The following is a 12,469-nucleotide window of genomic DNA, read 5'->3' as shown; positions in this document are numbered from 1 at the left end:
AATACTGAACTTCAAGAATATAAATCGACACCTAAAACATTCAGATCTCTTCAACCTGCAAAAACAAATGAGAAAAATATGTTAAAAAGATATATGGATTATGGTTGAAAAAATATGGAGATTCATTAGTCTATGCATCTGTCAACATTTTGAAATTGAAGAGGTATGGTTTGAATTTGGGTTGAAGAAGAATTAAAAATTTGGGGAGAAAAGTGAAGGAAGAGAGAGAAAGATAAAGAGAGGACGTGAGAAAAAAAAAGAGGAAGATAAAAGTCATAAATTTAGGAGAGAGAATAAGAGAGGTTAATGAACCAAACTTCTCATAGAAGCTATACATATATTTTATTTCATAAAATAAAAATAACATAAATTGGAAAAAGAAGGGAGTAGTAGCATAGAAGCAAATGGAATGGTGGATTAAGAAGATATCCAAGTGGAGCTTTGGTGAGATAGCAGGCATTTTGGGAATTTCCAGAACTATTAACTTTCTTATATGATAGATATCTTTTATACCACTGTTTATTTTAATACATTAATTTTTTTTTATCTTATCATGTGTGCTAAATAAATCTTTTAGAAATAAAGTGGTAAAAAAAATTAATTTGTTGATGCAACTATATGCAAATTTTTAAGGAAATTTCTTTGGCTACCTCCCAACCTTCTAGTCCACCTCTGGTAAAAAACCCAAACTACCCCTGACTTCGGAAATGCATTTCCGAAATGCAAGAAAAAGGTGTTTTCGGAGATGCATCTCCGAAAGCGCCTTTTTTTTGAAAAACTTGTCTTATTTCGGAAGTTCATTTCCGAAAACAGCATTTCGGAAGTTCATTTCCGAAATACTGCGTGTTTTGCAGATTAAGCAAAACAGCCCCCCTACCCCAATTCATTTACCCTAATCTTCTTCCAAACTCAACCCCAAAGAGATTTTTGTACAAACCACTTCCAAGCTACATCAAAGGCTCTATCTACTTGCTCTACTACATTCAAAAGTCCTCCAATCTATTTAATTGGTAAGCATTTTGATTTTAAGATCTATGATTAAAATTTATATTAGGGTGTTTACAAATAGCGAAAAATGTATTAGGTTAGGTTTGTACTGATATTTAGGATGTTTAGAATGTGTACACATAGGTTTGATTTAGGATTTTGGGGTCTGCCATTGGAGGTTGCAGAGAACTTCTGCGCAGGGGTGTTTCGGAAGTTCATTTCCGAAAACACCTCCATTCTCAGTTTCGGAAATGAACTTCCGAATTGTATCAGAAGTGCAATTTTTTTTAGTTTTTTTTGTTGTCTCGCATATTAATCGATTTCAACTATTTACAAGAACATGTCAGGCAACCAACCAGCACGCATCAGACAGGGTAGAGAGACCCAGACTGCGTCGGCTAGACGCGAGCCTGCGGCGGCACAGCTGGCGTCGACACAGGGACGGGGGCAGGGCCGGGGACGACGTGTGCGAGTTCCCGTGGAGATGGGCGAGGGTACCTCCTCATCTGGATCTAGGAGTAGGCTGGCTCGGGTATCTTCTTCCCGCCAACGAGAGGAGGAGGACGTGGCAGTGCCATACCACGAGGCAGAGGGGGTACCGGATGTTGACCCTCCACCCGGGGAGGAGGATGAGCAGGAGGACAGCTACCCGGGAGGGCCCATTGACACTTTCGTGCCGATATCATACCGCGACCACGTCGCTCGGCGGATCTGGGAGGGAGAGCTATTTTTTATAATTTGCCCGACTACATTATTTAACCGTTTATAATTTAGACGTTTATTCAATATTTTATTAACCGTCTATTTAACCGTCTATTTAACCGGTCTATGTAACATACTTTTTTATTTGTTTTTTTGTAACAGGAGAGAGATCCGTTGAAAATGGTGAACCATGCCCGAAAGATTTTCAGTCTGTTTAAACCGACTGCCGAGTGGTTTAACGACGCTGTGAGAGGTTCAGGGCTCAGTGGGCTCTGCATGACGGGGTACACCACCATCAGCCACGGCATGCAGGGGGCTTTTGTGGAGTGGTGGCACAAGGAGACGTCTTCTTTCCACTTGCCGGTTGGGGAGATGACGATCACCTTGCATGATGTGCAGTGTCTTCTCCACCTGCCGATCAGGGGGCCACTGTTGACCCACTCCCGGATCCAGAGGGTCGTAGCCACTGAGTGGATGGCGCTCTATTTGGGTATGGAGCCCGAAGTTGCTGACTTTGAGTGCGCCACGACATCTGGGCCTCATATCCGGTTCACCACACTGAGCCGCTATTTCGAGTACCACCTGGACGCGGCGGCCGATGCCGAGGAGGCGGGTGACGATCTATTTACACAGTATCACCGTGGTTGCGCTCTCCGGTGCTGGTACATGCATGTGGTAGGCGCTGCAGTCTTTGTGGACAGGAGTGCAAGGTACGTCGACGTGACCTACCTCCGCTACTTCATGGACCTGACCACCGTTCACCAGTGGAACTGGGGGCAGCTACTCTGGCATACCTATACCAGAAGCTGAATGAGGCTTCCAACTGGAGGACGAGGCAGTTGACCGGATCCTGCACACTACTCACGGTACGTTTCATTTTAATTGTTTCGTATTTATTTATGTTTCGTATTTGTGTTTCGTATTTACTTATGTTTCGTATTTATTTATGTTTCAGAGCTGGATCATCTCCTACTTCTCCCGCATCCATGGCTTCCACATCGATCCTGCGTACGTTGACGCCATGCCCAGGGCCGCCAGATACGTTCTCCAGAGGGGGAACAATGCGGTGGGACCATACCGTGGGTACTTGGACCGCACGATGCACGATGATGCCACCTGGAGGCCGTTCAGCGACTACACTCAGATTGTCCCCTTTGACGGCATATCTCTATATTCTGGCTGGTTGGCATGCGGGACTACCATCATGGTCCGGTATCTCCCTGAGTGGTGCATGCGACAGTTCGGATTTGTGCAGATGATACTCAGGTCACCCTTTGAGGCTGCTCCCGACACAGTGACCAGAGTGCAGCTCACTGCCATGTTTGAGGATTGGGAGCATCATGTGGTACCAGAGGAGTACCGTCGCATGCGGGTCACCCAGGACTGGCACAGTGTGGAGGGGTACGTCACATGGTTCTATCGGGTGTCACATCCTCTGCTGACACCCGACGCTCCCGGCGCTCCTAGGCCAGCACACGAGGAGATCCTGGAGAACCAGCAGGTCGAGGATGACCACGCCATTGATCTCCTGTCGATCTGTCAGCGGATAGAGATGCTTGGGCGAGACGCGTTGGATCGAGGTGTCGTTCATCAGGGCGGTCCAGAGGCAGTCGCCGTGATGGAGATGATCGTCACTGATACGGGCCGTGCGGCGGCATACATGCGGCAGAGGAAGGCCAAGGGTGAGAGGGTTAGGCATACCCAGTAGTGGTCGGGTTTATTTTTTTTTGTTTTCGGATTGTATCTTTCGTACACTATTATTATTTGGATTTGGATCGGATCGGTTTGTATATATCACTATTCTTATCATATTAGTATATTAGTATTTTCTGTGTATATTATCGCTTATTTTATTTGCCATCTTTCTTTAATTAAAAATACGAGGCTGTTTCCAAAATCATAAAAAAAAACACAGTTTCTGCATAATTCGGAAGTTCATTTCCGAAACCCCCTGTAATACGGTGAACTGACTTTTTAATCGAAAATGTCGCGGTTAAGCATGAGTCGCCACCGACTTTTATTTTATCCAAACAAGTTAGAAAGGCTAAAAGAACAGGAAAAACCTTTTAAATAAAATAGGGTTCGGGGGGTAATTATGCAAAGGGAAGGTGTAAGGCACCATTTGCATCCATGGTTTTCCATGGGCTCTTAATTGCTTTGCTCTTTGTTTTCAGAAATGTAGAAGAAAAAGAATAGGGACTTTAGCTCGTAAATGAGCGTAGCCCTTTTGAAGGTTTATGAGAAAGAATATGGAAAAAAAATTTAGAGCAAGGCAAAGCAATTAAGGGCAATTACCTTATAGTTTGAAAAAGGAGGTTCTTTTAGCCTTTCAGGGTGAAAGGGTCTATCCTTGCCATAAGAGGGCAGGGAGCCTTTCATTTGGAGGTTGAAGGGTCGTCGCAATGTCGTTCGCCATAAGACTGTCCCATGCCATAGAGAGGCAGGTAGTCTAAGGGAAAGACCAGAATAGCCTTTTTCGTAGGCAACCAGAGGATACCTCAGTCTTTTTCGTAGGCAACTTTCGAGGGTCGAAGTCATATTCGTGTACCGACAGCAGCATCATTAGGGACTTATGACTTTTATTTGTATCGAGGCAGCATGGCTGAGGTATCCTCGCATTCGAGGGACATGGCTATTCTGCAAAAAACACAAGGCAACAAGGCAACAGGCAACAGGCAACAGAGAGGTTACCCCAAAAGCGTGCGTGGGTGCAACAATCACGTGGTTAACTTCGATGACATTTATCTTGTAAAATTAATGATTCTAGATTCAATTCAAGGTTATCACTCCCTAAAATTACTAACCACAACAATTAATAATTAAAGCAATAACGGGAGAGGGAAATTGAAACCAGCGGGGGAGAGGGGAATTGAAACCAGCGGGATATAATTAAGAGCAGAAGATATAATAGTTTAGGGTTTAGGGTTACCGATACTCGTAGCTTTGGCAATTGACAAACCCTGAAGATTGGAATAGAAAGAGTAAACAAAAGAAGGTGAGTGCATTATCAGTTCGGAGGCAATCATAGTTAACCCTAAAATAAGAAGGTAAAAAGAAATTAAAATAATAAGATAGGTAAACGGGTACTTAGCTTCGAATTTGATCTGGTATGGTTGGCAGTCGGAGGAAGCCTCGGGGGTAACCCTAAAAAATGGCAAAGGCAGATAATAGGTGAATGTATGCACAGTTCAAAAAGGGTTAAAAGGGTAAACCCTAATTAAAAGGAAACAAAATAGACTTTTAAAATAAATTAAATACTTAGCTTTGTGAAGGATGTGGCGCGTAGTCGGAGTGTATTTGGAGAGTAACCCTGAAAAGGCACAGAAAAAGAAATATTCAGTGTAGGGAACAATCGTTGAAAACCCTGATTAGGGTATAAGTTGAAAAGAAAATGAAAATAATTTCATTAATTATTGGTCTGACGACCTAATTAATTAAATCGGGGCGGGAGAATAAAATCGGGCACAACAGGTATTTTTAGGAATTTTTTTGGAGTAAAAACAAGATAAATATGAATTATTGAAATAAATACATAATTAAATATATAATTAAAATAAGAAAAAGAAAATAAATATAATTAAGTTTGATATAAATAATATAATAAATAAAATAAAACATATTAGTTAAAATAAATAATTATATGGAATAAAAATAAAAATATATAAAACAAATAAAAAAATATGAATGTAAAAAAAAAGTTTTTATAAAATAATTATAATTGTTTTATTATTATAAAGAAAAGAAAAAGAAAATAAATGATATATATATATATATATATATATATATATATATATATATATATATATATATATATATATATATAAATAAAAAGGATTATGTAATAAAATATAAAAAAAACTTGAAAAAAAACTTAGCTTGGATCGTGTGTGGCGCTCGCGTGAGGTTCATGATGCACACGCAGGCTTTGGATCGTTGGATGGATCTGGAGATGGAACGGATGGCCTGGATGACGAGGGAGCACCATAACGCGTGTTTCTTAACGCGTAGGATCTGCCAGGATTTGAAATCTGGCGCGCGCGCAATCCAGCCAATGAGAGGGTGACACCTCTTCATCTTCAACCTCTCGCCAAGACTTTTAATAGCGCTTTTCGTCTGGAATCGCTGTAAAAACATCAAGATCTCCACCTGCAAAATAGCGAGCAGGTGCAAACGAATACAAAAATTTTTCGCGAGGGGTTCATTGTGTTCGTATGGACCTCACGAACCTGGTCATGGCATCAATTGGATCAATAGGAACCTGTGTCAAAAAGCCCTAATTCGAAGGTTTGAACCCTAACATGGCAATCGGTCCATAACCACATCATAATGCACCAAACTTTCCAGAAACAATAAATATAACATCCTAAACACGAATATGCAATTAGATTATGATATATATGCTTAAACAAATGCAATCGAATCAATTTAGGTTTAGACAAACCGTGAGCAATAGGGCTTCGTTCTGGGCTTGTTAATCGAGTGTAATGATCAGGATAGCTTCAGTGATGTCCAAGGAACAAGTCTTGATCAATTGCAATGCTTGAATCGGCCTAGAAGTCCAAATTGACTCTTGAGTTTTTTTATGAAATTTTGGCTCGGGTTTGATGTTCTTGAGGCAGAAATTCGTAACCCTTGGGGTCTGCACTTGTTACCTTTATATAATAGAATAGTTTAGGTCAACAAATGTGTAGCAAATCTCTTTAAATCTTTGATTCCTATCTTGAGAAATTTGATTGGAAAATTTGTTTTGCAAGCTTCTAATTATGGCCAAAATTGATTCACTTTTCTCCCAATCACCTATGCATGAATTTATGTTGATTTTGGAGTATATTTGAGGATAAAAATAGATCCAAATCATATCTTTTATAAAATATTTGATTTTCTTTTAATTTATATGATTTTAATTCTTTTTTAATTGAATAAAAAATCATAATAAATTAAATAAATCAAGTAAATTCGTGGAGATTGATTCTTAGGCTTTGGATGACTTGTGGATCAAGATTGAATCAAGATAACTTAGGCCCATTTGCAAAAATATTCAAATTCTTTCACATTTTTCCCTCCAAAATAGCCCAACTTTGACAAGGCCTATCTCTCTCAATTTTTGAGGTATGGAAGTTTTCTAGGACTTTTTAGAAACCTTAGAGAGTCCTCTAACCAGTGTCTTTGGTCTCATCTCAAAATTCTTTTCCATGCTCCTTATATGTCCTTTTGAAAAAAGTGTCTTCTTGTTGACTTTTGAAAAGGACCTATAATGTTTTGGTCCATATCTCCCAAATGAAACATTTTTAGACTTGGCATGTGAGACACAATTTTGTAGAGAATCAAATTTCCTTTAAGATGAGCTTTGGATGGAAAATTTTGGATGTTCCATGTGAGAGTTATGGCTGGTCAAAGTTCAGTTGACTTTTCCTATGCAAAACCCTAATTTAGCAACTTTTTGATTTGTTGATTCTTGATCTTTCCTTGATGAAACATGATCAATTCTTGATCAAATGGTGAATGATACTTCAATATGAGGATCTTGACAAAAATCAGGAGTTTTGACTTTGTTTTGACCACAGTTGACTTTTGGGTCAAGATAGTCGACTGTTGACTTTCTGAACATTTTGAGTGACCAGAATTTTGAGATAGGCCTTGATACTTGTCATAGAGGTAATGTGAGACATATTGAGCCATATGAGATGTCTTGGAGCCATGGATTCACTGATTTTCCTTTGAATGAGCCAAACCCTAGTTTTAGAGCCTTGTATAGGAGAGTGTGTCTTGGAGCTTTGCATCTTGATTTGAATTGGAATAGGAAAAAATGTATGGGCAAATTTTGGGGTATGACAGCTGCCCCTGTTCAATTATCTTAAACCTGAAGATGTAGAGTGGTTTGTATGCCATTCGGTATCTGAAGGTGGAAGATGATTGAACACTAGAATACCAAGAAATTTGCCCTAGCTGAAGTAGGGACCTTTGTCGGAGATGGGCTTGAAGATGCCATCCAGTAAATCATGCATTAGATTATGCTTGGAGTGTTTGAGAAGTAGTTGTTTGAGTGTTGATCGTTACGGAACCGCCCGAGGTTATTGTTTTTAGATTTTGAAAAGTTGATTGTTTAGGGAATCGTCTGAGGTATCGACTTAAATCTGAGGGTAGATTATTAAGGAACCGTCCAAGGTATCGACTTAAATCTGAAGGTAGATTATTAAGGAACCGTCCAAGGTATCGACTTAAATCCAAAGGTAGATCATTAAGGAACCGACCAAGGTATCGACTTAGATCCAAAGGGAGATCATTAAGGAACCGTCCAAGGTATCGACTTAGATCCAAAGGTAGATCATTAAGGAACCGTCCAAGGTATCAACTTAGATTCAAAGGGAGATCATTAAGGAACCGTCCAAGGTATCGACTTAGATCCAAAGGTAGATCATTAAGGAACCGTCCAAGGTATCGACTTAGATCCAAAGGTAGATCATTAAGGAACCGTCCAAGGTATCGACTTAGATCAAAGGGAGATCATTAAGGAACCGTCCAAGGTATCGACTTAGATCCAAAGGGAGATCATTAAGGAACCGTCCAAGGTATCGACTTAGATCCAAAGGGAGATCATTAAGGAACCGTCCAAGGTATCGACTTAGATCCAAAGGGAGATCATTAAGGAACCGTCCAAGGTATCGACTTAGATCCAAAGGTAGATCATTAAGGAACCGTCCAAGGTATCGACTTAGATCCAAAGGTAGATCATTAAGGAACCGTCCAAGGTATCGACTTAGATCCAAAGGTAGATCATTAAGGAACCGTCCAAGGTATCGACTTAGATCCAAAGGTAGATCATTAAGGAACCGTCCAAGGTATCGACTTAGATCCAAAGGTAGATCATTAAGGAACCGTCCAAGGTATCGACTTAGATTCAAAGGGAGATCATTAAGGAACCATCCAAGGTATCGACTTAGATCCAAAGGGAGATCATTAAGGAACCGTCCAAGGTATCGACTTAGATCCAAGGGGAGGTCATTAAGGAACCGTCCAAGGTATCGACTTAGATCCAAAGGGAGATCATTAAGGAACCGTCCAAGGTATCGACTTAGATCCAAAGGGAGATCATTAAGGAACCGTCCAAGGTATCGACTTAGATCCAAAGGGAGATCATTAAGGAACCGTCCAAGGTATCGACTTAAATCCAAAGGTAGATGATTAAGGAACCGTCCAAGATATCGACTTAGATCCAAAGGTAGATCATTAAGGAACCGTCCAAGGTATCGACTTAGATCCAAAGGTAGATCATTAAGGAACCGTCCAAGGTATCGACTTAGATCCAAAGGGAGATCATTAAGGAACCGCCCAAGGTATCGACTTAGATCCAAAGGGAGATCATTAAGGAACCGTCCAAGGTATCGACTTAAATCCAAAGGTAGATCATTAAGGAACCGTCCAAGGTATCGACTTAGATCTGAAAGATTTTGAAAATGTTTATTTGGCTGCAGCAGTAACCTGAAAAAGGCAAAGTTAGTTTTTTTATGCCCTGTCATGATGCATGTAATGCGTTTATGTGAAGGGATTCTCAAAATAAATGAGAACCTTGCATGTTATGTACGCACTTGTCGCGATGCATTATGTATTATGTATGAACATGTATGCAATTGTATGAATATGTTTATGATTTATGACGTATGACTATGATTTGTGCTATTTGACACATCTCCATGTCATTGTAACTTTGATGTTTGATCCTATCTTGAAGATGCTCAGCTGGGGATTTATGATTTCTGCTTGGGGTTGATCAGTGACTTGATGTTCCTTAATTGGGGATAAAGACCTTAATAAACCATGTTGGCGAAGAGCAAAGTGTTGGAGAAACGACAGTGTTGAAGATGTAAACTCTGTTGGGGATCCATATCTGTGTCAGGACGAGAACTTTTGAAGATATCTTTTTAATGATTTCTCTGAGGGGATACGATCTTATGAACCTGGCTCTGTGGGGAGATGTGGGTGTCTTGAAAGTTGCCCCCAGTATCATAGTAACTTACTACTTGATTCAGGACACGCCGCTGAGTATTGATCAAGATGTTGAACTGGACTTGCATAGATTTGCCCCAGTTAGCAGGAACTTTGGAAAGATTCGCCTCGCGAGGACTTTATGAGATGTTCACTATGGGCGATATGCCCCTAGTAATCATAGGCTCATGACAATGTCTCACGTTGATTGGGGAGTAGCTTTAGATATACTTGGATGCCTGCCCGATATACTCGGAATCTTGATTTGATTGCCCCAAATTGATTGGACAAAACATGTCATGCCCCTTGTATACGTAAGAGACATGGCTTCTTGGAGTAATTTTGTTTGTCGGGATAACTTCCAGTCATTAGCCATACCCTGTGAAAATTTATTCTGATGCTAACATTTAAAATTATGTAGCAGAATATGTTTAATAATGAATTTATGAGATGCAATGCATACGTCTGTCTTGAGTTTTTGAAAACATTAAAACTGGAGATGTAAAATCATGATATTTATAAAAACATGATGTTTGAAAAAAAAAACAGGATATCAACTTAACATTTGTAGTAAACCTTAAGGAGTCGGGATACCTTTTTGGTGACAGTATGTTTTCGAACTAACCATGCTTCCATTAGGACTTTCAAGGGTTGTAACGTGGCTTGGTTCACAGTTTAAGAAACAAAGGATAAAGGCTCAAAATTTGATTGTACCCACCCCTCTTCGTGATGATCTTCAATCCTAAGCTCAGTTGATTCAACTTATGCATTCAGGTTCCAAGAGACTTTTGGATTTGCACCTTTGATAATGATGATGGTTCACAAGCAGAGAGAACTTTTGAGATGGGAGTCACTTCTTCCTTTTGGTAGTCACAACTTTGAGTTGTTCAAGAATTTATTGACTTCTTCTTTTTTCATCTTTTTGATATCCCTAACTTTTGCCTGAACTGTCTATTTTGAGCTTACAGTCAGCGGGATGCCTTGATTTTTTGTCTAAGTCATCTTTTGATTTTTTGACTTAGCAGGCTTTTCTTTGTATATATGTTTTTTATTTTTTCCTTTTTGAAAGATATTGACTGCCTTGTTTGATGATTGATGAACCATCATTGTCTTTTGATTGACATCTCCAACACTTCTTTGATGTGTGTGGTTGAACGTTTATGATTGAAAACCTTTGTTGAAAGGTGTGCTGAATGATTCTCTTAAAATAGAATGCACAGCCAGATAAACTGAGAACTACCCTGCCCCAGGTTATGATCAATGGTTTTAATTAGTACAAGAAAGAAACTTCTACTTTTTAGGCTCAAAGGGGTTGACGAGGGATTAACATCCTTATATCTCCACTATTTAGGAATTGAATACATCGTCAACATAGTCCGTTCAAAAGCATACTGTATGAGGTTGCAGTATCGTTTTCGTCATCCTCCCTCAAAAGGTATACAACTTTAGCAGGAGTTGAATATCACAAACCATATGCAAAGTAAAGACATAATTTGAAATGAGTGATAGCGAAATAATTAATTCAAGACAAACATATGCAATGCATTGATGATGATTACTAAAATATATAATGTCTATCATTATTCGAATGTTTAAACAAACAAAAAAGAAATTGCAAATGAAAGTAAATCTAATGATCTAAAAAGTTCATCCGTCTAGACGTCAATCAGTCTTGTCATGACTAGGCATAGGAGCGGTGATCACCACAGAAGTCTTGGGAGAGTTGAACTCAATTTCACCAGCATCAATCATATCTTGGATCTTGTTATTTAACGACCAACAATTATTGGTGTCATGTCCAGGACTATCGGAATGATATGCGCACCTTGCATCGGGCTTATAGCTAGGAGCGGAAGTATTGGGTTTCACGGGAGGATCCCTTGTAGTAATCAAGTTTTCCTTCAGCAGATTTTGCAATACCTGAGCCAGTGCCATATTGATCTTTGTGAACTGGCGCTTAGGCGTGCCTTTCTTGTTTAGACGACTTTGTTGTGGCGCCTGTGTGGAGATCAGAACTGCCCCCACAAATTGGTTGTGTTCATTACGACTTTTCCGATTGTACACAGTATCAGCCATATGAGATTCCTCAGGTAAATTGAAGTCAATGATCTGGTCGTCGATTAAATCTTGGATCTTGTGCTTCAATAGCCAACAATCCTCTGTATCATGACCAGGACTATTCGAATGATAAGCACATCTTGCATGGTACTTATACCCAGGAGTGGGATTGGTAGGAAATGAATATGGAGGCAATAGAGTTATCAAGTTCTGATTGAGCAGTTGTTGTAGAACTTGAGACAGCGGCATGGGTAACAGAGAAAATGATCGCTTAGGCTTGGATCTCTGATTATCTTGACCACCTTGATGCTTATGTTGACTCTTCTCTTTCTCGATCAGAAGTGCCTTCAATTCTTCTTGCCCCTTGGCCAAGTGACAGATTATTTTTTGGAACTGGTTATTCTGAGCCTAAAGATTTTTGACAAATTGTTCGAGATCCATTTTCTTGCTGAAATAAACAGCGAGGTCGGATGAGAGATCTATTGTAAGAAACCTGTTATGCGATGTTATGAATGCAGATGAAATGTTTTCAAGGATCTATAGGAATATAGTTAGCAACATTAGAAATTTAATCAGTCACAGCTTCGTCCGAAGAACCTTGGCTTTCGTTTTTAAGCGTCCTTCTTTAAGAATCAAGCTCACCATATCGAGTGGGTCATCGCCTCTGATTCGGGATACTTCTGAATTTGAAGGTACATGACTAGAGGAAAATAAATCCTCTTGCCCCTTGATAGGTATC

Source organism: Vicia villosa, linkage group LG6, assembly GCF_029867415.1.
Source record: "Vicia villosa cultivar HV-30 ecotype Madison, WI linkage group LG6, Vvil1.0, whole genome shotgun sequence".
NCBI lineage: Eukaryota > Viridiplantae > Streptophyta > Magnoliopsida > Fabales > Fabaceae > Vicia > Vicia villosa.
The sequence above is the reverse complement of the archived record's forward strand: the minus strand, read 5'-3'. Positions refer to the sequence as shown.